This window comes from Monodelphis domestica, chromosome 6, assembly GCF_027887165.1.
Source record: "Monodelphis domestica isolate mMonDom1 chromosome 6, mMonDom1.pri, whole genome shotgun sequence".
Taxonomy (NCBI): domain Eukaryota; kingdom Metazoa; phylum Chordata; class Mammalia; order Didelphimorphia; family Didelphidae; genus Monodelphis; species Monodelphis domestica.
The window spans coordinates 304,363,288-304,390,656 of NC_077232.1; positions in this window are offsets into that span (position 1 = coordinate 304,363,288).

The following is a 27,369-nucleotide window of genomic DNA, read 5'->3' on the forward strand; positions in this document are numbered from 1 at the left end:
GTGTTTCTAGTACAATGTTAAATAATAGAGGTGATAATGGGCATCCTTGTTTTACTCCTGATCTTATTGGGAAGGCTTCTAGTTTATCCCCATTGCAGATGATGTTTGCTGATGGTTTTAGATATATAGTGTTTATTATTTTTAGGAAAGGCCCTTCTATTCCTATGCTTTCTAGTGTTTTCAATAGGAATGGGTGTTGTATTTTATCAAAGGCTTTTTCTGCATCTATTTAGATAATCATGTGATTTTTGTCTGTTTGCTTGTTAATATGGTCAATTATGTGGATGGTTTTCCTGATATTGAACCATCCTTGCATTCCTGGTATGAATCCTGCCTGGTCATAGTGGATGACCCTTGTGATGACTTGCTGGAGTCTTTTTGCTAGTATCCTATTTAAGATTTTTGCATCTATATTCATTAGGGAGATTGGTCTATAGTTTTCTTTCTCTGTTTTTGACCTGCCTGGCTTTGGGATCAGTACCATGTTTGTGTCGTAAAATGAATTTGGTAGAACTCCTTCTTGGCTTATTCTGTTGAATGGTTTGTTTAATATTGGGATTAGTTGTTTTTTGAATGTTTGATAGAATTCATTTGTGAATCCATCTGGACCTGGGGATTTTTTCTTAGGGAGTTCTTTGATGGCTTGTTCAATTTCTTTTTCTGATATGGGGTTGTTAAGGTAATTTATTTCTTCCTTTGTTAGTCTAGGCAATTTATATTTTTGTAAGTATTCATCCATATCACCTAGATTGCCATATTTGTTGCCATATAATTGGGCATAGTAGTTTTTAATGATTGCCTTAATTTCCTCTTCATTAGAGGTGAGGTCTCCTTTTTCATCTTGGATACTGTCAATTTGGTTTCTTTCTTTTCTTTTTTTAATTAGATTGACTAGTACTTTGTCTATTTTATTTGTTTTTTTCAAAGTACCAGCTTCTAGTCTTATTCATTAAATCAATAGTTCTTTGACTTTCAATTTTATTAATTTTGAGTTTTAGGATCCTTTGAGTTTTAGCATCTCTAATTTAGTCTTCATCTGAGGATTTTTAATTTGTTCACTTTCTAATTTTTTAATTTGCATGCCCAATTCATTGACCTCTGCCCTTCTTAATTTGTTAATATATGAACTCAAGGATATAAATTTTCCCCTGAGTACTGTGTTGGCTGCATCCCATAGGTTTTGAAAGGATGTCTCATCATTGTCATTTTCTTCAATGAAGTTATTAATTGTTTCTATGATTTGTTCTTTAACTAATTGGTTTTGGAGAATCATATTGTTTAATTTCCAATTAATTTTTGATTTACCTCTCCATGTTCCTTTACTAATTATTATTTTCCTTTCATTGTGATCTGAGAAAGTTGCATTCATTATTTCTGCTTTTTTGCACTTGTTTGCAATGTTTTTATGCGTAATACATGGTCAATTTTTGTGAATATACCATGTGCTGCAGAAAAGAAGGTATATTCCTTTTTGTCCCTATTTATTTTTCTCCACATGTCTACTAACTCTTATTTTTCTAAGATTTCATTCACTTCTCTTACCTCTTTCTTATTTATTTTTTGGTTTGATTTATCTAGTTCAGATAGAGGAAGGTTCAGGTCTCCCACTAGTATAGTTTTTCTATCTATTTCATCCTTGAGTTCCTCTAGTCTCTCCTTTAGAAATTTGGATGCTATGCCATTTGGTGCATACATGTTGAGTACAGATATTTCCTCATTGTCTATACTGTCTTTTATCAGGATGTAATTACCTTCCCTATCTCTTTTAACTAGATTTATTTTTACTTTGGCTTTGTTGGATATCATGATTGCAACTCCTGCCTTCTTTTTGTCAGTTGATGCCCAATAGATTTGGCTCCACCCTCTTACTTTTACCCTATGTGTATCTACCTTCCTCATGTGTGTTTCTTGTAGACAGCATATGGTAGGTTTTTGAATTCTAATCCACTCTGCTATTTGCTTGCATTTTATGGGTGAGTTCATTCCATTCACATTCAGAGTTATGATTACTAGTTGTGTATTTCCCAGCATATTGATTACTGCTCCTGTTCCTGCCTTTTCTTCTTTCGCTATTTCCTTCTACACCAATGTTTGCTTTTAAACAGTCCCCCGTTTTCCAACCCTTACTTTACTTCCCTTTCTACCCCCTCCCTTCTTATTTCCCCCCATTATTTTCCCTGTAGTCTTTCCAAAATTAACCCCCTCCCCCTTCCCTCTCTTGTACTGCTTCCCTTCCCACCAGACCATTTGTTACCCTTCTACTCCCCTATTTGGTGGAAATCTATTTTTTGCCCCCAATGAGTTGGATTGTTTTCCCCTCTTTGAGTCAATTTCAAAGCATGTAAAAGTTGAGTATTTCCTGTCTCCAACCTCTTTACCCTTCCAGTATATTGATGTTCTCCCCCCTCCCACCATGAGCTTCTTTATGACATATAAATTTACCCCCATTTGTTTCTTTTCCCATTTAAAAATGTTAACCTAATTTTAAGCTCTAGTTATATATATGTATATATATATGCATACTCATGTGTATGTATTTTTGCATGCATATATCTATATACCTATTTATGTCTTGTTCTTTCATCCTATGCAGTTTGTCACTGTTCCCTTTAAGTGTACTTCTTTTTGCTGCCCAGGTAATAGCAACAGTTTTTAAGAGTTACCAATGACCTCTTTTCTTATAGGGATACATATCATTTTAACTTATTGAGTCTCTTAAATTTTGTTTTGTTTTGTTTTTCTTTTTTCCCCTCTTTTTTAATTACCTTTTGATGATTCTCTTGAGTTCTGTGCTTGTACATCAAATTTTTCTGTTCAGGTCTGGTCTTTTCTTTATGAATTCTTGAAATTCTTGAAAACCTGCCCAGGCTCTCTCCAGTTCTCTCCAGGTGCTTCTCTGGAAGGTTCCCCAGTGCCTTTGCCCGCCTCCCAGAGCTCTGAGGAGTTCTGATGGGATCATGTTCAACTGGATTGGTCTGGATGTGCCCCGAGGCAATGGTGAGACTGCAGCCTGATGGAGGAACCCAGCTGTGCCCTGGTCTCTCCTTGGTTTCCTCCTTGCTGTCCATGCTGGATGCTCAGTGCCAGATACCCCGCTGCTCACAAGGTAGACCCTCCAAACCAGCACCTTTGCCTGCGCAGAGGTTCCCACTGCTGCTGGGGGTTCAGCCCTCTGGGTTGGGGGGAAGGGGGCCTGGGACCTTCCCTCTGCCTTCCCCTTAGACCTGAGTATTCTCAGGTTCCGGCTTTTGGGGGTCATACCTTTTGATTTGAGTCCAGAAGGAGGGTTCCCCGCCTCTGTCCTGTTGCTCAGCTTGAATTTTGGTTCCCTAGGAGCATTCAGTCTGTAATCTGTAAGGAAGGGTCTTCCAAGGTCTGAACTTTTGCCACTTGCTAAGCAGCCATCTTGACTCTGCCTCCCCAGGGTACCACTATTCTTCAAGGCACCCAGGTTGACAATTATCATCCTCTACTCCATTTTTATACTTACTTCACACTCCCCATTCTCAAATCTTATTTCTACCTCTATAGCATCTCTCCCATCTCTTACGTTCTCTCCATTTATATAACCATTACCTTAGATCAGACACTTATCTCTTACCTAGACTATTGCAATAACCTTATAATTGTTCTCCATGCTTCAAGTTCCCTATTCTCCAAACCATACTTTAAACAATTGCCAGTGATTTTCCTAAATGCAGTTCTGATCACATCATTCATACTCAGTAAACTCCAGAGGTTTCCTCTAACCTCTAGAAGAAAATATAAACTCCTATTATTTGCCATTTAAAGCCTTTTCCACTTGGCCCTACCCTGCCTTATTACATACTTCATTTATTTTATATCCCAATCAAATTGGGCTTTTTGCTATTCTTCATAGCTAAAATTCTACTTTCCACTTTCATACATTTACATTGGAGATTCCCTGTTACTGGAAAGTGTTCCCTCCTTAAGTCCATCTCTTCAGCTAATAAATTTCCTTCAAGATTCAGCTTAAGTGCCACCTTTTACATGAAGCCTTTCCCAATCCCCCAGAAGCTGCTATCTTCACTCTTGTATCTGTTTGGTCTATATGTTGTCTAGGCCTGCAAAGGCCTACAAAAGGATATATTGTCTCCTCCAATAGTGTTTCGCTTTTGAATTTATACAGTAACTGGCTCTCTCTTGCTCTCCCTCCGTCCCTCCCTCCCTCCCTCTCTCCCTCCCTCCCTCCCTCTCTCCCTCCCTCCCTCCCTCCCTCCCTCCCTCCCTCCCTTCCTTCCTTCCTTCCTTCCTTCCTTCTTCCTTCCTTCCTTCCTTCCTTCCTTCCTTCCTTCCTTCCTTCCTTCCTTCCTTCCTTCCTTCCTTCCTTCCTTCCTTCCTTCCTTCCTTCCTTCCTTCGGTTTCACTCTCTCTCTCTCTGCCTGTTTCTCTTTCTCTTCCCTTCCTTGCACTCATCCCCCCCCCCCCCTTTACTACCCCTCTCCTCTTTCTTCAGCAGGTCTTGATACTGGCATCCTATGGGGTGGAAATAGGCAATAAATAATGGAGTATCTGATGGCACTCCTCCAAGCCTCCCAGTTCCTGGCATTGACAAGAGGATGGGTCTTCTTTTCTTCCTTCTTATTTTTAGAGCTCTGCTTTTTCATTTCTGTGGGCGGGGGTTGAAGCAGGAGCTGTCATTATCAGGGAGTGAGGTAAACCACAGGGACTGGCTTCTGGAGAATCCTTACCCTGCTGCCAACTGGAGAAAGTCAGAGTTCTTTCATTCACCCTGCCAGTGGTTTTCCTCTGAAAGTGAGACTTCCTTGAAATCAAAACTCATAGAACCCCCCCTTCTTCTCAGCCCTCCCCATAACTAGGAAACCTTTCTATAGATCAAATGTCTGTGTTAAAGATACATTTTTGTCCTTGTTCTGCTCTCACTCAGCAAATACACGATTTCCCCAAAGGCTTCCTTTACAAGAAATCAACAATAACAAAATTGCTCCTTTCCTCCCAAGTATGAGAGTTAAAGCCACTTCCCCCCTGCCCTTGAATTGAATGCTTCTCTATGACTTTGGGCACACTCCAGAGTTTCCTTATCTGTTCTGAAGAGGAAGAAGCTTAGCTTCCACAGAGGTTCAGCAAGGATATGATTTCAAGCCAAATAAATAAAGTAAAATTAAGGCTGATTTTTGGAAATTGGGAATCATTTTGGATCTCATATACCAGACTGAAATGGGCCCCCAGGAGCATGTATCAAAAAGTTATTGGTGTTACACAACTTCTCTCATGGCCTCAGTTTCCTCATCTGTACTTCGATGGGCTTTGGCTGCTGTTCTGATTGTTTTCTCAGATTTCCTGGATGGTGACATGTGATATATAATCCAGATGGGGTACAGCCAACACTTTCTTTTTTGCCTCTTTCCTTTGGGGACAGTGATATTTTCTTTGGGTCAATGAATGATTTTCTCTCCTTTTGGTGGAAGAGAAGCAGGATTCCAGCTCCTGGTTTGCCTTCTTTGGGGCTTTACATTTGCCCTGCTTGGGCCTTCCCTCTGTGCAGTCCTTGTTGCTGTGGTAAGGTCTCCACCTACAGGGCTCGCTGATGAAGGAAACGGGTGCCCAGGTGACTACTGCAGGCAGATGGTCCATTCAGTGCTTCCTACTCATCTCAGAGCAGCTCTTTCCGTGACAGTGTGGCTCTCTGCGGAGACACTCTTAGAAAGCAGCTTGGAGATGATGAAACACTTGCTGTTCTGACTTGCTCCCAGTAGGAAGACACTCCTTTGCTCTCCACTCATAAACACAGTCCATCTTGCCTTCAAGTGACCGACAGGATTATCTCTGCCTCTGGCTTTCTGAGAGAATGAAACTCAGCTGGTAGTTATTATTAACATGACTATCTCTGGCCTGTGGATCCTGAATGCTTTTAAAATGCCTCTTCTCTCTACCTACCAAACAAACAGAAACCCCAAACCCTTCCTCAGACGCAAGCCGTGTGATCCTGGGCAAGTCACATAATGATAGCTACTACTACTAATAGCTAACATTGATATAGCACTTAAGATTCCTAAAGCGCTTGATGTTATCTCATGCTGATTGCTTAGTTGGTGCAATTGTCATACCCATGTTACAGATGAGGAAACTGAGGTGGGGAAGCTATCATCTTTATTTTCCAGTTGAGGAAACCAAAGTGGTTAAGGGATTTGCCCAGGGTCACGTAGCTAGTCAACATCCGAGAAAGGATTTAAACTTAGGTTTTCCTGACTTCAAGTCCAGCACTATTCAATGTGCCATACAGCTGCCTCTCTGAACCACAGATTCCTTATTCGGGAAAAAATGAAATAAAAAAATCAAATTAAATCCACTTTTCTTTAAAATGAAAATTCATGAAATTATACTTGATTATCTGCCAGGAATTCATCTGGGTTTGGGACTAAGGCTTCCTTCTGATGACATTGCCTGACTTTTTCATAAGGTCCCTCACTTTGGAGGACATGTTAAAAATAAATTCATGTCCTCCCTATTTCAGTACTGGTTCCAACCAATAAGCATTCATTAAGCAGCTCTTACTTGCCAGGCATTGTGCTAAGCACTGGAGATGCAAAAAAAGGCAAAGTGTCTGCCCCATCAAAGAGCTCACCATCTAATGGGGAAGAGAGCAAACAAGTGAATAAATACAAGCAAACTCTCTATAGGATAAATATGGAATAATTTAGAATAATTAAGATTAAGAATTAAATATTGTAAGTTAAGTAGAAATTAGAATAATTAAGATTAAGAAATAATGAAGAAATGGAAAAATCTTGGAATTTAGAGGACTTCAGTAATTATTTTATTAATTAATTAAATTAAACACATTAATTTAACTTATTAAGAAAGGCTTCCTGTAGAAGATGGGATTTAAATTGGGACGTGAAGGAACCAGGGAAGCCACGAGGTGGAAATGGATGAGGAGAACATTCCAGACAGCCAGGACAGCCAATGACAATGCCTGGGGCAGAGAGATGGAGTGTTTTGGAGGCTATCTGGTAAGACAGATGAGAGTTTAGGATTTTATATAAAGCACATCTGGCTGCTGGTTTCTTAGTTACATTTATATATAAATGTGGGACACTTTGAGACAGAAATTCCTCTCTGTTTGTACAGAAAACCTGTCCTTGGATTAGGACAGGGAAGATAAGGGGGAAGGATCTATCATGGCATTGTGGTCTCATCCATTTATTCAATATGAGCTTCTTTGGCATTTACTGCATTCTTGTCACAGCTAGGTGCTGGGGACAGGAGTGGTGATGAGTCTGTTATTTCTCAGGTAAAGGCAGCTACTGGTTGAGTACATTTTCCCACCAGTACAGGCCAGCACATTTCCAAAGATAATACAAAACTAAAGAGAGCACCCTTTCTCAAGGAGCTCAATTTTGCTGGAACCAGATTTTTAATTCTATAGGTCTAGGGAAATCATGGAAGATGAGACTTCTAGTATGAAAGAAGATGGATGTTTTCTTTGAAACCAATGGTCTTTGAGAGTCACCTGGCATATTGAGGCAGTGAAGTGACTTGCCTAGAGTCACTTCATAGGTGTCAGATATGGGAACTAAACTCAAGTCTTCCTGAGTTTGAGACTGGCTCTCTTTTCATTATTGCCACATTCCTTAATTTCACAAATAAATAACTACAAAGGGGTATGAGGAAGGAAGTGACAAGGAGAGGGAGAATCTTAGGTGGAAGGTGCTACCTGAGTTATGCCTAAAAGGAAGCTAGGGATTCTGAGGAAAAATTGAGGAGGGAGTATATTCTCAGCATAGGAAATATCTATTTATGAAGGGAATAAGCATTTGTAGAGTGGGCACTGTATGCTAAGTGCTCTTCCTAAATATGATCTCATTTGATCTTTATAGCATCTCTGGGAGTTATGTACTATTATCATCCCATTTTATAGTTGAAGGTGAGGCAGAGAGAAGTGATTTATCTAATGGAATGATCTAAAAATACACCCATTTTATTTTTAATACATTATACTTTTTCTATTTTCAATGTAGATTGCATGCATTGCATAAATTACATATATTAATCTCCACAGTACCCTGAGACTGTTTTCCATACCATTTGAACAAAATTCAAAAAACTAAAAACAAGAACAACCACTCTGCCTTGAGTCCTGTACAGCAAAGAAAATGTCCTGAGTATACTTGATTAATCCTAATAAGCAGTGATTATAAGACTACAGTTATTGTTTCAATGACAATGTAAGCTATTTTCACAATAATATTCATTATTTTTCCAACCCTTCAATATGACTCTATATTTATTCTTAGGGAAGAGCAAATTAATCATTAGCAATGTATAGATATCTCTAATAGATATGCCATCTTCTTCCTGGTCCCTGACCACCACCCCAGTTAATTATCAAACAAACTATTATTTGTTGGTGGTATAATAATACTTTTCTTTTACTTTCTATTTATTTTGTTTATAACATAAGAAATCTGGTCTGTGTTTTGCTGCCTTTAATATTGAAATATCAGTTTAGATAGCTATATCCAGATTTGCATGTGAAACTTATTTATCATCCATCTTGACTTTATTTATTTTAAATGTTCTTTTCTCCCTTGATTCTAAGGCAGAAAAGCAGTAAGGTCTAAGCAACAGGGTTAAATGATTTCCCCAGGGTAACACAGCTGGAAAATATCTGAGGTCAGGTTTGAATCCAGGATCTCTGCTCTTTAGGACTGGCTCTTAACCTACTGAGCCACTTAGCTGTACTCTCCCCCTCCTCATCTTGACTTTAAGAATACACTGTAGGAGATGGAGCTGTATGAATTCCCTATCACTAAATATATTCTACCATATTATGTCAAAACAATTTTTATTAAAAAGAAAATTAATAAAAAGCCTTTCATAAACCTATGAGGAAGATTAATGTTCACTAAGTAAGTCAAGTACTCAATAAATGGTCAAAGTACTGATACATTGCTTTTAGTTCTTTTTATTTTTATATAATAGACTTTATCAGTTTTATTTCTCATAATTTCTACTATTCTGCACTAAATCTTATTCTGATGCCTTATTGAGATGTGTAGGTAACTCAATACTTAAAGGCTAGGCTTGCAGAGTGGAAGTAATTTGAGCAGATTATATTATGTTCAGAAGGTTTTGAGTAAGGTTTTTGCAATGGACTAATCTATTTTCTAAAGACGAGCCTAGCTAAATACTAAAAGGCTCATCACCATTTGGCAGAGGGTCCTAAGAACGATACAATTTTAGCCATTTATAAATTCTAACTTAGCTGTTGTTCCTAAGTAGGAGGTCCTTGCCTAATGATTCATTAATTTTGTTTGCAGATATCACTGTGTGACTTTTCTCAAGACCTGGAATACTGCAGAATATTCAGAATAAGATTTGTAACTACTCAAAAAAGTTTGGCTGAACCAACAAGATTGGAAAACCCAAGTGGATCCAGAATTCATATTATTCAGATTATAATGTACAACCAGATTAAAAATCAGTAGAATATGCCTATCAGTGTATATTTCTGATAGAGATACTGCAAAGAGACAATGAATGGGCCAGAAAATAAATAGGGAGAGAGTTGACTAGATTACCTTCAGGAAATAACATTATTTCCTTTTTTTTTTAAATGTCAGATGTTTCTTGGAAACAAAGGTTTATCTTCTAAATTGATGTCATGAGTCACGGAATACATAGTCACCCACAAGTTTAAAATTTATTTCATAAACAGGACATTTGAGAATTGTATAGTAAGTGTAAACAGGCTGAAAGGTATACAAAATAAAAATCTATGAAGAGTGGGATTATGACACAAAAAGATAATGTCTTATCCTCTAGCATAAGGGAGGTAGACAGTAGCAAAGTCAGATGAAATCAAAGAAAGTAGGTGGTGAAATTGTGGTAATACATTCAGAAGGGCTTGACAGTAGGGGCAGGCATGGCTGATTTATGATATATGTCTATGGATAGAACATCCACTATGAAATTACCTATCTATTTCAGGATTCATGTTAATTTGCTCTGCAAAGGATTAGAGAGGAATTCATCCAATTCCTACCTCATTCACAATTTTGGAATATAAAGCCATCTAGTTTGGTGGGGGAGTGTAGATCAGTTCAAGTTTGGGTGGGAGCTTTTTCATTCCCTTATAGTGTGGAAATACTCGAATCCCATGTACCCTCAGTGCTGCGCCCTACTGTAGAGTCCCTCCGTACTTATGAAGATGGATTTTTTTGGGTCTTTTGGGGTCGTCTGTATCATTGGGTCTGAGGAGGGGGAGCGAGCCACTTCTAATCTGCAACCATGCTTACCTGGAAGTCCCAATGATTCTTAAATTGTCTCTCCTCGAATGATTTTCTAAGTCCTCTGTTTTGTGAATGAGATGCTTCATATTTTCCTCAATTTTTTTCATTCTTTTGGTTTTGTTTTAGAGTGTCCTGCTGCCTTGTGAGGTCACTTAATTCTAGTTGTTGTATTCTGGTTCTTAAAAACTGGATTTCATCCCTGGCTTTTTGGTCATCCTTCTCTTTCTGGTCTGATTTTCTATGGAGGCCATCTTTCATCCTTTTTACCTCATCTTTCATCTCCTTTGCCTCATTTTCAAGCTGATTGATTTTGGCTCTCAATACACTACATTCTGTTTCCAGATGACTTATCTTGCTCTTAAAGTTGTCTTCAGCCTCTGTTAATTGTGTTTTGAATTGCATTTTGAGTTCTTCCATAGCCTATATCCAATTCACTAGGATTTCTGATTCATCATTTGCTGATCCTCCCCCTCTGTTCCTTTTGCTATATAGAAGTTATCTATTGTAATTTCTTTCTTCTTTTTCTGTTGTTTGCTCATATCCACCCCTTCTTTGCTCCCCATATTTGTCTATGCTCTTGATCCTCTCATTTTTTTGGTTTTGGGGGCTTCTGTCAGTCTCCCCTCTTGGAGCTTTGACAGAAGATCTCTCAGTGCAGTCTCTGGGGGAGGGTTGTTGGGGGTTTGGGCTTCCCTGTCTTCTGGAGGCTTTTGATTGGATTAAAGTCCAGCAGTCAGTGAGGGAGGGGTGTGGAGCCTGGACTTCCCTAAGTTCTGAAGACTTTTGATGGGATTAAGTTCAGCTTGGTTGGGCTGGGTGTGCTCTGAGGCCAACAGCTCCTTTAAAGCTATAACAAATATGGAGGATCTCCACAGCTCTGGCCAGGCTGCCAGCTCTATGCTCCCTCTCTAGCTCCTTCCCTTCCAACTGTTTTTGACCCTCTGAGCTTGGCATATCCCTGCTCACAAGGTAAACCCTCCAGACCAGCACCTTTGCCTGCCCAGATGTTCCCACTGCCGCTGGAGTCTCAGTGCTCTAGGTGGGTAGGGGTAGGGGTCCTGGGACCTTCCTTCTGCCTTCCCCTTGAACCCAAGTATTCTTGGATTCTGGCTTTTGGGGGAGCATACTTTTTGAATTGAGTCCAGCAGGAGGGTTCCTTGGCTCTGTCTTGTTGTTAGGTTTGATTTTCAGTCCCCTAGGAATGTTCAGTTTGTGATTGGTAAAGAAGAGTATTCAGAGATCTGAACTTCTGCTTCTTCTAGGTCGCCATATTGACTCTGCCCCTCTAATCTTAAAATCTTTAGATTATTTTTTAATTCCTTAGGGCATCTGTCTCATCATGTGATCTTTTGGTCAAAAGGCATGGAAATTTAATCCAATTCAACAAGAATTTCATTAAGTGCTTCAGGTGTATTGGGAATTGTGCTGGACACTGGAACTTACTTCCTATGGTGATCATAACATTTACATAATTAAATCCATAAGCATTTATTAAATACCAACAGTTTGTATTAGTTTCTGGAGACACAAAGATGAAAAATAAAACAGGATACTTGTTGCCATAAGGAGCAGGTTCTTACCCACTGGGAGAATAGAATACATAAACTTTTAATTAATTAAATAACATTTTATTTTTTCCCAATTATATGTAAAAACAATTTAACCTTTATATTTTAAAGTTTTGAATTTCAAATTATCTTCTTCCATCTCACCTTCCCTACTTCTTTGCCATCCTCCCTCCTTATGATAATAAAACAACTGATATAAATTTACATGTGTAATCATATAATCACTTTTTCTTATTAGCCATTTTGTGGAAGCAATCTCAACCAAAAAAGTAAGAAGAAAGCAACATATAGTATGTTTCAGTCTGCAGTCAGATGATATCAGTTCTTTCTCAGAGGGCAGATGACATTTTTTATCACAAATATCTGAGCTTGTCTTGGATCACTGCATTTAGCTAGGTCATTTATAGTTAGTTGTTTGTCAAAAAATATTGCTGTCACTGTGTTGTCTTAAAAAAATAAAAAGAAAGAAGGGATGTGCCCCACAAGGGGAAGTGGCATGAACTCCAAGGTATGGAGAGAGAGGGGGGGAGAGTGGAGAGTTCCCTACTCCACAAAGCAGGGTTCAGGGGAGACAGCAGATATAATGGGTTGCTCTCCCCTATACACTCTTTGTCCCTTTTGTCCCCCCTCCACTACTCGAGACCAAAAAGGTCTCCCCTTGATCTGTTCACTCACACTCAGCTTGGGGAACAGATAACTTTTAATGACAACTCAATCAGGTAATACAAAAGGAATAATGGGAAGGGAATAATGGGAAAATAAAAGTGGGAAAAGGGGGTCCCTATCTCTATCTAAACCCTTTTCTTCCCTCCTCAAGTTTGGGGGGAACTCAGGCCTTGGCAGCCTGAGCCCCCCAAGAGAAAGTCAGGTTGACTCACCCGTGGGCAACAGGAGCTGAGGTAAAGTCTGCTCAGGTTTCTCTTCAGAAAGCTTCCTGGAAGCTTCCACATTGAATGACTGCAAAGCCTGGAACACGATGCTCAGAAAGGCAAGATAACTGGGTCTTCAACTGTCATTTTTAAATCTCCTCCATCTTGCTTGGTCTAGCACCCAAAATTGTGCACACCCACACTACACAGGCATGTGCTAGTCAATGACAAATCAGAAATAACTTACTGCTAAACAACCAAGAATCACCTATCCAACAAAACTGACTATATACATCCAGGGGAAAGTATGGGCATTCAATAAAATATAAGATTTCCAAGTATTTGAAAGAAAAGTCCAGAATTCAGTGGAAAGCTTGATATCCAAACACAAAGAGCAAGAGAAACATGAAAAGGTAAATAAGAAAGAAAGGGAAAAGGAGAAAAATGTTTTTTTCTTTTATTCAAACTCTCTTCTATAAGGACTACATTTAGATTAAATTATATATATAAACATATGGGGAAATATGTGTAACTCTCAAAAACTGTATGCATTATTAGAGTAATTAGAAGAATTACTCAGAGGGAAAGATTGGGGCATTAAGATAATATGGAAAAAGAAAAAAAGAAAGAAAAGGGAGGGGGGAATCGATGATGGTACCAAGATATACTTGAAGAAATAGAAATAAATTAAATAGAATAATCTTTGTCACAAAATGATACACATGGGAAGGGGAGGGGAAGAATTCTCTAATAAGAAGGAGAGGAAGAGAGTGCTAATTGGTATTACTTAAAACTTACTCTCAGTGAAATAAACTCTGAGAGGGAAGAGCATCTAGATTCATTGGGATCTTGAATTCTATCTTATCCAACAGGGTAAGGGAGAAGGGGAAGTTAAGGGGTGGTGGGGGGAGGGAGTACAAAAAGGGAGGGAAGGAGAAGGAGTAGGGAAATGAACAGACCCTAAAAAAACAAGAAGGGAACAAAAAGGGAGGGGCCAGAAAGGGAAGCATATCAAGGGAGAGGACTAGGGGGATTGATTTCAAGTAAACCACTGATTTAAAAGGTTATAGCAAAAGAAGAAAGGTCATAATTAGGGGATGATATCAAGCTGTCAGGGAATTCACAAGTGACAATCAGAACTTTGAATGTGAATGAGATGAACTCACCCATAAAACGTAGATGAATAACAGAGTGGATTAGAAACCAAAACCCTACCATATGTTGTCTTCAAGAAACACACATGAGGTGTGTAGGTACTCACAAGGTCAGAATTAAAGGTTGGAGCAAGACCTATTGGTCCTCACCTGACAGAAAGAAGGCAGGAGTTGCAATCATGATATCTGACAAAGCCAAAGCAAAAATAGACCTGATTAAAAGGGACAGAGAAGGTAAATATATCCTGGTAAAAGGGAGTATAGACAATGAGGAAATATCACTAACCAACATGTATGTACCAAATGGTATAGCACCCAAATTTCCAATGCAGAAACTAGGAGAATTGAAGGAGGACATAGATAGTAAAACTATATTAGTGGGAGACCTGAACAAACCATTATCAAATTTAGATAAATCAAATAAAAAAATAAATAAGAAAGAGGTAAAAGATGTTAATGAAATCTTAGAAAAATTAGAATTAATAGATATATGGAGAAAAATAAATAGGGACAAAAAGGAATACAACTTCTCAGCACCACATGGCACATTCACAAAGATTGATCATACACTAGGTCACAGAAACATAGCATGAAAATGCAGAAAAGCAGAAATAATAAATGCAACCTTTTCAGATCATAAGACAATAAAAATAATGATCAGTAAGGGTACATGGAGAGCCAAATTCAAAATCAATTGGAAACTAAATAATGTGATACTCCAAAATTGGTTAGTTAGAGCACAAATCATAGAAACAATAATTTCATTGAGGAAAATGACAATGGTGAGACATCCTTTCAAACCTTATGGGATGCAGCCAAAGCAGTACTCAGAGGAAAATTCATGCATCCTTGAGTGCATATATTAACAAATTAGGGAGGGTAGAGATCAATGAATTGGACATGCAAATCAAAAATTTTGAAACAGAACAAATTAAGCCCAACCAAAAGAAAACCAAATTAGAGATACTAAAAACTAAGGGAGAAAGTAATAAAATCAAAAGTGATAGAACTATTGAACTAATAGATAAGACTAGAAGCTGGTACTTTGAAAAAACAAACAAAATAGACAAAGTACTGGTCAATCTAATTTAAAAAATTAAAGAAGAAAAGCAAATTAACAGTATCATATGTGAAAAGGGGGACCTCATCTCCAATGAAGAGGTAATTAAGGCATCCATTAAAAACTACTTTGCCTAATTATATGGCAATAAATATGCCAATCTAGGTGATATGGATGAATATTTACAAAAATATAAATTGCCTAGACTATCAAAAGAAGAAATATAATTCTTAAACAATCCCATATCAGAAAAAGAAATCCAACAGGCCATCAAAGAACTCCCTAAGAAAAAATCCCCAGGACCTGATGGATTCACCAGTGAATTCTATCAAACATTCAAAGAACAACTAATCCAAATATTATACAAACTATTTGACATAATAAGCAAAGAGGGAGTTCTACCAAATTCTTTTCATGACACAAATATGGTGCTGAGCCAGGCAGGTCAAAAATGGAGAAAGAAAACTATAGACCAATCTCCTTAATGAACATAGATGCAAACATCTTAAACAGGATAGTAGCAAAAAGACTCCAGGAAGTGATCAGGAGGGTTATTCACTATGATTAAGTAGGATTTATACCAGGAATGCAAGGATGGTTCAATATTAGGAAAGCTATCCACATAATTGACCATATCAACATTCAAACCAACAAAAATCACATCATTATTTCAATAGATGCAGAAAATGCCTTTGATAAAATACAACACTCATTCCTATTAGAAACACTAGAAAGCATAGAAATAGAAGGGTCTTTCCTAAAAATAATAAACAGTATGTATCTAAAACCATCAGCAAACATCATCTGCAATTGGGATAAACTAGATGTATCCCCAATAAGATCAGGAGTGAATCAGAGGAGCTCATTATCACTTCTATTATTTAATGTTGTACTAAAAATACTAGCACTAGCAATTAGAGAATAAAAGAAATTGAAGGTATAAGAATTGGCAATGGGGAGAGCAAACTATCACTCTTTGCTGATGATATCATGGTCTACTTAAAGAATCCTAGAGAATCAACTAAAAAGCTAGTGTAAATAATCAACAACTTTAGCAAAGTATCAGGATACAAAGTAAACCCACATAAGTCCTCAACATTTCTATATATCTCTAAGACATTGCAGCAGCAGGAATTAGAAAGAGAAATTCCATTTAAAATCACCCTAGACAATATAAAATACTTAGGAATCTATCTGCCGAGACAAACACAGGAACTATATGAACACAGCTACAAAACACTTTCCACAAAACTAAAACCAGATCAGAGCATTAACTGGAGAAACATGGGTAGGATGAGCTAACATAATAAAACACAATAAAAATGACCATCACACCCAAACTTATATATTTATTTCTTGCCATACTCATCTAACTTCCAAAAATCTTTTTTACGGAATTAGGAAAAACCATAATAAAGTTCATTTGGAAGAACAAAACATCAAGGATATCCAGGGAAATAATGAAAAAAAAACTGAGAAGGAAGAAGGCCTTGCAATCCCAGATCTCAAACTATACTATAAACCAATTGTCATCAAAACAATTTGGTACTGGCTAAGAGATAGAAAGGAGGATCAGTGGAATAGACTTGGGGTAAGGGACCTCAGCAAAACAGTCTATGACAAATCTAAAGACCCTAGCTTTTGGGACAAAAATCCACTATTTTATAAAAATTGCTGGGAAAATTGGAAGATAGTGTGGGAGTGATTAGGCTTGGACCAATACCTCACACCCTACACCAAGATAAACTCAGAATGGGTGAATAACCTGAACATAAGGAAGGAAACTATAAGTAAATTAGGTGAACACAGAATAGTATACATGTCAGATCTTTGGGAATGGAAAGATTTCAAAACCAAGCAAGACTTAGAAAGAGTCACAAAATATAAAATAAATAATTTCAATTACATCAAATTAAAAAGTTTCTGTATAAGCAAAACCAATGTAACCAAAATCAGAAGGGAAATACCAAACTGGGAAACCATCTTCATAACAAAATACTCTGAGAAAGGTCTGATTACTCAAATTTATAAAGAGCTGAACCAATTGTGCAAAAAGTCCAGCCATTCTCTAATTGATGTGTGGGCAAGGGACATGAATTTGCAATTTTCAGTCAAAGAGGTCAGAGTCATTGATGAACACATGAGGGGGTGATCTGAATCTCTTATGATTGGAGAGAGGCAGATTGGTGTAGCTCTGAGGTATCACCTCACACCTAGCAGATTGGCTAACATGACAGCTATGCAAAGTAATGAATGCTGGAGGGGATGTGGCAGAGTGGGGACATTAGTTCATTGCTGGTGGAGTTGTGAACTGGTCCCGCCATTCTGGAGGATAATCTGTAACTATGGAGTGATAGGAGACTGTCTGCCCTTTGGTCCAGTCATAGCATTGCTGGGTGTGTATCCCAAAGAGATAATAAGGAAGAAGACATGGACAGGAATATTCATGGCTGAGCTCTTTGTGGTGGCAGAAAGTTGGAGAATGGGGGGGATGCCCTTGGATTGGGGAATGACTGAACGAATTATTGTATGTGTTGGTGATGGAGTGCTGTTGTGCTCAAGAGAATAATAAAGTGGAGGAATTCCATGGGGACTGGAATGGCCTCCAGGAAGTGATGCAGAGTGAGAGGAGCAGAACCAGGAGAACATTGTGCACGGAGACTGATACATTGTGGTACTATTGAATATAATGGACTTCTCCATTGGTTGCAATGCAGTGATCCTGAACAACCTCGAGGGATTTATTTTATGAACACTATCCACATTCAGAGGAAAAACTGTGGGAGTAAAAACACTAAAGAAAAACTACTGCTTAATGACATGGGTTGAAGGGGATATGAATGGGGAAATAGGTTCTAAATGAACATCCTATTGCAAATACCAACAACATGGAAAGAGGTTCTGATCAAGAACACTTGTGTTACCCAGTCAACTGTGCGTCTGCTATGGGAGGGATGGGGGAAAGGGAGGGAGGAAAAGAAAATGATTTTTGTAACCAGGTAACCATGTTTGAAATTAAAATTAAAAATTAAAAAATAATAGTAAAATAGGGATGATTCTAGCATCTACCTCCTATGGTTGTTGTGAGCATAAAAAATGATTTATATTTATAAGTGCTTTGCAAACCTTAAAGTAATTATAAATGCTACCTATGATTATTATTAATGCCTTATCTAATATTTGCTAGCTATGTCTCCAAAATGAGTCACTTGAATTTTCTTACCCTTAGTTTCTTCATCTGTAAAATGGGAGAGAGAGAGAATTTTGAAAACCTTTTGCTTTTCTTTGTAATGTAGATTTTAGCTAAATAGCTGGCACATAGTAAGTGCTTAGTAAGTGCATGTTAATACTTGTCACCTTTTCTACTTGCAGAAGGTATATAAGTATTTTCAGAATTTTATGCATTTTGAAACCCTGGGCCTCATGAGAACGATGGGCAAGAAACCAGATAATGGAAAAGGCAGATTATACCCTCTGTGCCAGTGAAGGAAAACCTTTTAGAGATGGAGTGCTGGGCTCTTCCCCTACCCCACTCCCAGACTGAGTGCTGGGTTCTGACCCCCACCCCCTCAACTAGGTGCCATGCCCACCCCTTTCCCCAATGCTGGCTATGCCCTGCTCCCCTTGCCCCATATAGGGGAGGGAAAAAACACTCCTTTTGGGAGGCTGGGTGGAGGAGTGGGTGGAATGAGGAATGTCCTCAGAGAGTGTGGAGAGTGGGAGGGGAGAGAACTGAGTGCTCCTGCTCCCCTCCAGCTCTGTTCACCTTACCTCTTGTGAACTCCCATTGGGCTGCTGGGCAGAGGGGTGGGTGATGTGAAAAAGTCATCAGGCACCATGGAGAGGAGCAGGAGAGGTGAAAGGGAGCAGCTCCATCCAAGTCCCTCTGCCTTTCTAGTAATGAACTCTGGGGGACAGGACTGTGTCCATGTGTCCACAGAGAGAGCTCTGCATGCTATGTTTGGCACATGCCATAGGTTCACCCTCATTGCTCTGAGCTAAGCTTAGTCACAAAAAGGCACAAGGAGAGTCTCCCAAGGAAAACGAAGGAGCCACTATCATCCAACTCATATCCCAATTTGCTTTTTAAGTCAGAAAACCCTCTTTGAATTTGGCTCCCACAGACTGGGCTCAAAGCTCAGGAAGAGTTTTGAAAAGGCAAAAACAAGTAAAAAGTACATAAAAAATGAACAAAAAAGGAAATGATAGATGGGATTTTACATAATTCTTGAAGATTTACAAAATGCCTTAAACATTATGTTATTTAAACTGTACATTTTACAGATGAGGAAATTGAGTGTTAAATGACTTGTCAATGATCACATAACTAACTAGTAAGTGTCAGAGGAGATTCAAAGCCATGTTCCTACCCATTGCAAGTACGGTGCTTTTTCTATGGTACTGTGCTTTTATTTTGAGTTTTGTTTTTTACTTGAACAAACCTTTGGGTCATAAAGGATTGCACAATTCAGAAAGAACTTTCTCCACTGAATTATTTCCCTGATTAATGTCTTTTCCAAGTGCCACAGATTTATTACTTACTCCCATAATACTGACCTCCTTTTCACTAATCACATATTCCACTTCTCTGATGGCTTAGGCTGGTCCCTGAGGTCTAGTGAAAGAGTGGAACCTGGGTCCCCAGGACAGTGCTGAGAGAGAGGTTCTGAGAAGGAAGGAATAAAAAAAGCTTCTGTCACAAGGTTGCTAGTTTGCTATGTGTCTAGTACTGGGCTGAGTGTTGGTAATGCAAATAGAAAAGCAAGAAAATCCCTGCTCTCAAGAAGAACATATTCTAATTGGGAGAGACAGCACCTATAAGACAAGTCAGCTATAGGGTGGATTGAAGGACCCAGAATTCCTAAGGGGGCCACAGAAGGGATGCTGATTACATGTGCAGAATCATTTTTGAGGCTTTTTTAAAGAAAAACTTACTCTCTGTTGTGATTTTGTCTTGTTCTTTTTGTGGTTGATATTTGAGTTTCTTCTCTCTTTCACTTGGTAAGCCATTTAATGATTTATCAATTTTACTAGTCTTCTTTAGAAAACCATGAGGGGGCAGCTGGGTAGCTCAGTGGATTGAAAACCAGACCTAGAGACAGGAGGTCCTAGATTCAAATCTGGCCTTAGACACTTCCCAGCTGTGTGACCCTGGGCAAGTCACTTAGCCCCCATTGCCTAGCCCTTACCACTCTTCTGCCTTGGAATCGATACACAATATTGATTCCAAGGCAGAAGGTAAGGGTTTTAAAAAAAAAAGAGAGAGAAGAAACCCAAATTGTTTCATACCACTAACAAGATAAATTCACATTAGAGAAAATTGAAAAAACCAACCAAACAAAAAACTATTCTACACAGTTATAATGAAGAAAATCAATGAGTATGTTCACAATATATCCAAACTAACAAAACAAGAAATGAAGATCTTAATGCACTCTCAGAAAAATAATTGATAAAACTTTAATTTTTACTCCATGTGTGTATATGCATGTAACATTCTAGGCTAGATGGAGTTAAAAGTGAACCCAAACATTTATTTAAAAAATTTATAATTAATTTTTTTAGAATATTTTTCCATGGTTACATGACTCATACTTTCCCCCAACCCTCTTGCCTCCCCCTCCTGGAGCTGACAAGCAATTCCACTGGGTTATACATGCATCATTGTTCAAAATCTATTTCCATTTTATTCATATTTGCAGTAGAGTGATCTTTTAATGCCAATACTACTTGTGTATTGCCCTTCATCCTATTATCCCCTCTAAATTCTGCTCTATTCCTTTTCTCTCTGTTCCTCCTCACCAGTATTTTGCTTTTTTGTCACCTTGCCACTTCCTTCTTTGTCCAATTACCTCTCTCTTCCCTTGTCTTCTTCTTTGCAGAATTCTATACCCCATAGAGTATACTTGTTTTTCCCTCTCTGAATCAGTTAAGATAAGAGTAAAGTTTAAGCATTGCCTATCAGCACCATTATCCTTCCCTCTCTGTAATGATTTTTCACACCTCTTTTTGTTATATAATTTACCTCCATTCTATCTCTCCCTTCCCTTTTATTTCAGCCCTTGATTGATTTTTTACATATCATTCATATGCATACAAATAATATATATACACATAATTCCATATTATAACATTTACATATGCATCATATCATCATATACATCATGTCATTATAATCAGCGTATTCTTCCATTCTCTTTATGAGTAAATTCCTTTTATCTTCTCTACTATTAACAGTAATTTTTGAGAATTACAGAAATTCTCTTTCCTTATAGACATATAAACATCTTGACCTTAATGAGTCCCTTAAATTTCTCTTTCTCATTTACCTTTTTGGACTTCTTTTGTGTCTTATGTTTGGACATCATATTTTTTGTTTAGGTCTGACATTCCTCAGGAATGCTTGGAAATCTTCTATCTTATTGAATGCCCATTTCCTCCCTTGAGAGTATATACTCAGTTTTGCTGGATAGGTGACTCTTTGTTGTAAACCCAAATCTTTTGCCTTCCTGAATATCATATTCCATGCCTTTCAATTCTTTAATTTATAAGCTACTAGGTCTGATGTGATCCTGATTGTGGCTCCATGGTATTTGAATAGTTTCCTTCTGACTGTTTGAAGCATTTTCACCTTAGCTTGGTGTCTCTTGAATTTAACTATTATATTCCTGGAAGTTTTCATTTGAGAATTTCTTTATGGAGGCTATCTGTGAATTCTTTCAATTTCAATTTTATTTTCTTATTTGAGGATCTCTGGGCAGTTCTCTTTCATAATTTCTTGTAATATGATGTCCAAGGATTTTTCTTGATCATGGCTTTCAGGTAGTCCAATAATTCTCAATTTTTTTCTCCTAAATCTATTTTCTAGGTCAGTTGTTTTTTTCAACAACTTATTTCATGTTTTCCTCTGATTTTTCATTTCTTTGATTCTGCTTTACTGTTTCTTGATTTCCCATGAAATAATTAGTTTCTAGATGGTCAATTCTGATTTTCCTCTGTGAGTTTTGGGTTCTCCTTTTACAATTGAATTTCAATTTCAATTAAAATTCAAAATTCCCATTTCTTCTTGCATCATGTTCATTTCTCCTTAAAGCACTTTCCTTTCTTCTTGTATCACTTTCATTTCACTTCCCCACTTTTCCTCTGTCTCTCTTAATTGGTTTTTGAAGTCTTTTGAAGCTCTGAGAATTTGTGCCAAATACATATCTTTCTTTTGGACTTTGCATGTGTTTCCTTTGCTTTCACTGTCCCTTTCAGTGTCTGTACCTGCTCTTTGTCTCCATAAAAATTCTTTAGAGTTAGGTGCTTTTTTTGTTTGCTCATTTTTCCTATCTAATTATAGGTAGGCTCTGTTTTTTAGGAAGATGGGGTACCCTCTTAAACTTTAGTCCTTCCTTGATGTTATTCTCAACTTATTTTCTGGGTATGAGGGCTGAGAGCTCTGGGAATCCCTGCTGATTCAATTGACTCTTGAGATTCTAATGGCTTAGGGACTTGTCTCAGGCTTGAGTGTAAGTTTTAATTTCACTCTGACCTTGATCAGGTCAGGGGCTGATCAAATTCTAGCCCCAGGCTTAGCCTCAAGTTTTGCTCTTGCTGTGTACTTGATCCAATCAGGCACACCATTGATTGCCCTGTCTTGGAGCTCTGACCTGAGCTTTAGGCATAAAAATCAGTACTTAGTACATAACACTTAGTCCTTAGTAGTATCAGTCACCCCAAACTGTGCACTATGTCCTTGTCCCAAATCCAGACTGGAAATAATGGCTTCACTCTGGGCCCACATGGGTCAGTCCACTTCAGCCCAGACTGCCCTGTGCTGGGATTCTGGGATTCTCCACAGGTTTGAAATTTCAAGGGGTGTGGGTTGGCTTGGATCACTATTTGTCCAAGCAGAATCTCAGAGTCTGAATGTTAGTTTGGACTTAGGTTCAGAACCTGGGACAGAAGATGTGGGGTAGGACAGGGTGGCTTGCTCTTCCCTCCTTGTTACAGCCTTTTGCTGAATCTGCTTTCCTCTCACCCCAGTTCCCTGGATGATCTCTGCCTACTTTTTGGGTTTTTCTTTTCTTGAAAGTTGTTTCACTTTGTCTTCTTATTGGTTATTTCACTCTTGTGTTTGTTTTGTGGTGATATTTTAGTCTTTGTCAGAGAGGATTCTTGTGCTGACATGGAGCAGTTCTGGTTCACTCCTCCATTTTAGCTTCACCCCAGCTCTATGCAATGCATTTCTTAATGTGGCCTCCTTGTATCTTTCCATTTAAAAAATTCTTATTCTTATCAACTAACTTTATTATAAAGTTATATGACATATTTGCTGTTCTCTATATACAACACTCCCAATCAAACATTTAAATGGCAAATTAGTAAATGTGCAAAAAAAATTCTCAAAAATCAAAATGAAAACAACTTCCAAACTCCCCCCCTTTTTTTTGAGACAAGTATGGTCTAAACCTTGAGAGACAAAAAAAGAAAAAGAAAAGAATAAGTAGTTGCCTTAATAAATGTTGATGAAAACATTTTAAATAAAATCCTCACAATGAGAATACAGTATTATATCCAGGAATAATTTACTATGACCAAGTTGGATTCCTACCAAGGACCCAAGATGCTTTAACAATAGGAAACTAATTCACATAATTAATAATCAAAACAAAAAAAAAGATTAAAATCACATGGTTATTTCAATAGACAGAGGAAACAAACATTCCTATTTGCAGATGACATGATAGTATATTTAGAAAATCTGAGCCAATTATTGAAATTAATTGCAGGGAAGGGGAATGATTGTGATGCAAAGATGAAAGACATTGTTTAGTGCTATATTTTAAATTAGAAATAGACTTCTTGAAATTATGATTACCTCCATATTTAATGAAAATCTGAGTAATTTGGGACTGACAGTTCTCCTTGTTGTTTTTTACTCAGTCCTATATAGTTAAGTCTTTGGAAACTTTGGGGCTGCAGAAGTGATCCTCTCTTTGTAACCTAAGTAGAGAAAAATGTCTCAATTCACAGTGGACCTTTATAAATGGAGTAATTGCTCCTTTCTGTCTCTCTAGTGGGTGCCTATCTTCCTACTCTAGGACTTCCCATGGGAGTAGAAGAAGATCATTTTGTCCTTTGCACCCCAGTTATGCTGTGCTGTTACATTGTGATAATTGCATGATGATTAAAACATTTGTTTCACTTAAGTAAGTTTGAAACTATATCTCAGAATCTTTCCCTTCTTTTCTCTTTTGTATTTCTTCCCTGAGAATAGGTTATTGAATATCAACCATGAGAAGTATATATTCAGGCTTAGAAGTCATCTTGTGGATTTAATTGGTAGGGAGGGTTTGGACCCCTTTCTTGGATTAGATAACTGATAAGAGGAAGAACCTTTCAGGTGGTTATGACAAAGATAAGGGAGTCCCAAAGGGGTGAGGAGAATGAGACATGGTTAGGAGAATGACATGCATCAGGAAGGCCACTGAAGTTGCTCAATTAGAGGCGAAATTTATTTCATCAAAGCTAGTATTTTATGGGGCAATATTACATAAACTAAAGGATTAGGTAATCTTTGTGGACAATGGTTAGTAATGATTTACAATCTTAGTACAATGACTTTGTTTACCTCACCAAAGCTCAGACAGAGTTTTCATAGCACAATAATTCAATATATCAGTGTGTAACTATCTAAGTTTTTCATAGAATTCCTGCAGCAGTGATTTCTTGGTGAGGGAAAAGGTTTGTTTTTCTCATGCTGGGGAGCAGGCTACATGTCTGAAAAGTCCTAAACTATGGCTGTGATTTTACTGGGGCCTATTCTCACTACTGGGGGTTACAGAATCCAAGTGTTAACCTGAGTGGCTATGCTTAATGATTTGCAAATACTATCTCATTTGGTCCTTACAGCAATCCTGGAAGACAGGTGCTATTTTTATCCCTACTTTAAGGACGGGGAAGTTCAATGATTTGCCCAGGGTCATCTACCTATTAAATATCTGGAAGCTGGATTTGAACTCAGGTCTTCTTTAAACTCCAAGACACAAACTATCCACAGTGCCACCTAGATATCTGGAAGAAGATAGGATATATATTGAGTCTGACATGTGTGAATCTTAAAAATTCTCAGACCCTACTTCGTAAGATTTGATAAGACCATTCCCCATTTTAAACAATGAAGGAACTTAGATCAGGAATGTGAGACCTCTACTCCACTTTAGGGGAAGAAACTCCTTGCTGAACAATGAAAAATACTTAAACCCATACTTATAGTAAGGCAAAAGTTCTTAATCTGTGCCTATTTTTAGATCTAATACAAAAGGGTGCTAAGTACCTATAAAGGTACTTGTGAACTTGCAAAAGGCAAAGAGGTGAGAACTTACTCAGGTGTGAATTACTCAAAATTTTAGCCTACATAGGTGTGAATTAAGAATGGTCTGTCCTTTGGAAAATGTCTACTGTGATTGGTAGATGTGAGAACTTAGGGGAGGTGACATAGGAGAAAATTCCCTTTAAAAGGAGATGAAAAGCTGAGAGAAGGGACTGTCTCAGAAGAACTCTCTCTGGATATTCAGCAGGGAAAAGCTGAATTGGAGGAGGCAGCTGGTGTCTCTCTGAACACTAGAATCTTGCTTGGACAAATCTTGTGGTGAGTGGATAAAAGACTGACTGATCTCTCTCTTAGGGTTTTCAGCCTAGGCTGGTTCATGCTGGCCTAGGCTGGTCTAGCCCTTTTTCTCATTTCCTTTCTTTCTCTTTCTCTCTCTCTTTCATTAATTCCTCATTTGTATTAATTAAAATCTCTATAAAACCCAGCTGACTTGGGTATATTTAATATTTGGGAATTTTTCACTAGCAACCACCTTATATTTGATTTAAAACATGACACTGTCTTGAAACAATATTTTCTGCGGTCACATTTTAAGCCAACCACTCTTTTATGTGTAACAGTTTATGACTCCCACTATTTTAATCATCAAACATGTCATGGGGACATATAGGCAGAGGTGTCCATCACGCTAATGGTTATATATGGACTGAGATTAAGAAGAGTTTGGGGCTCTGTGGCTCTGTGTGTGTGTACACAAAGACACACATATGTAGGGATAAATTCATCATGTGGAGAGGATAACAGAATCTATGGGAACAAAGGAGATAATTCCTAAGGAGATGATTGTTTTAAGAACAATAGGAAATTCAAAGAAGGTAAGGACTGAGAAAAGACTATTGAATGTAGCCATTGAAAAGTTTCTTTGAGAGTGTGGTTAAACTATAGTTTTGGGATACAAATGGCTGAGTGGTATGTGGGTGGAAAAGAGGAGGCAGAATTGTGGTAGATACTTCCTAACAGGAAAAAGGAAAAAAAAGTTAGTGGATTGCTTGAAGGGATGTAGCCATTTCAAGTGAAGGGCTTTGTTTGGTTTTAGTATGGAATTATCAGAGGAAAAGGATTTCATGCCAGCAAATAGCAATTGCAAATCACAAGGATTAGGAGAGTTAATGGTGGGGTTTTGCCAGCCAAAGGAGGGGGTAAAGAACGTATTTAAGGACTCAGGCAGCCAGGGCAAAGGACTGAAATGCTGATAGTAATGGATTCAGGAAACTTATGTAGAGAAAGATTACAAATCCTTGGCACAAAGTGTATCTTAATAAAGTGTTGTCTATCTCAATGCCTTAGCTGTGCTATAGAATTTCATAAATATTTGTTGCTTGATTTAGCTTCTTAAATAATTTTTCTGAGTAATGAAAACATGAAAAGCTGTAACCTGGTAAAGTAAAGTGGAGTTGATGACTGGAAGTCAGAAATAGAGAGAACATGGGAATATAGTGACTTCTAAATACCATCACTTGACCACAATTACCTTGTATCAATGATAGCTAAATACAAATATGAGTGGCTAACTTTGGGTCTCTGAAGCTCTAACAGTAAAAACAAAATAAAACTTTTAGTAGTACCACTACTATGTATTATTTATATATTTGTGAGTTCTAGAAATATGGCATATTTATATGTAAAGAGGCAGAGCTAGGAAGATCTGTATTCAGTCACACTTTTGATACATACTGGCTGTTGAACCTTAGGAAAGTCACTTAAACTCTCAGATCTCTAGGCATCTCTCTAAGATATGGGTACTTATCCTATGAATTTGCGTTGGAAAGCAATTACAACTTTATTCTCACTACTCTCCAACTGAAACAACAGAAAAAAAAAAACCTTATATAACCACGTGACTTTGAGAAGGAATCCACAGACTGTCCAAGGGGGCTATTCCACACACAAAAATATGGGCTAGAAGTTTCTGAGAAGATACTGGCCTGCCTGGGGAGAGCAACCAAACTTCCCCTGAGAGTTCCTGATGCCTTAAATGAAATAAACAGTCTAGTTCTTGTCCTTACTGCTGCACCAATGATTATTAACATTGTCAAACTTAATAGAAATGAGAAAGAATTAGA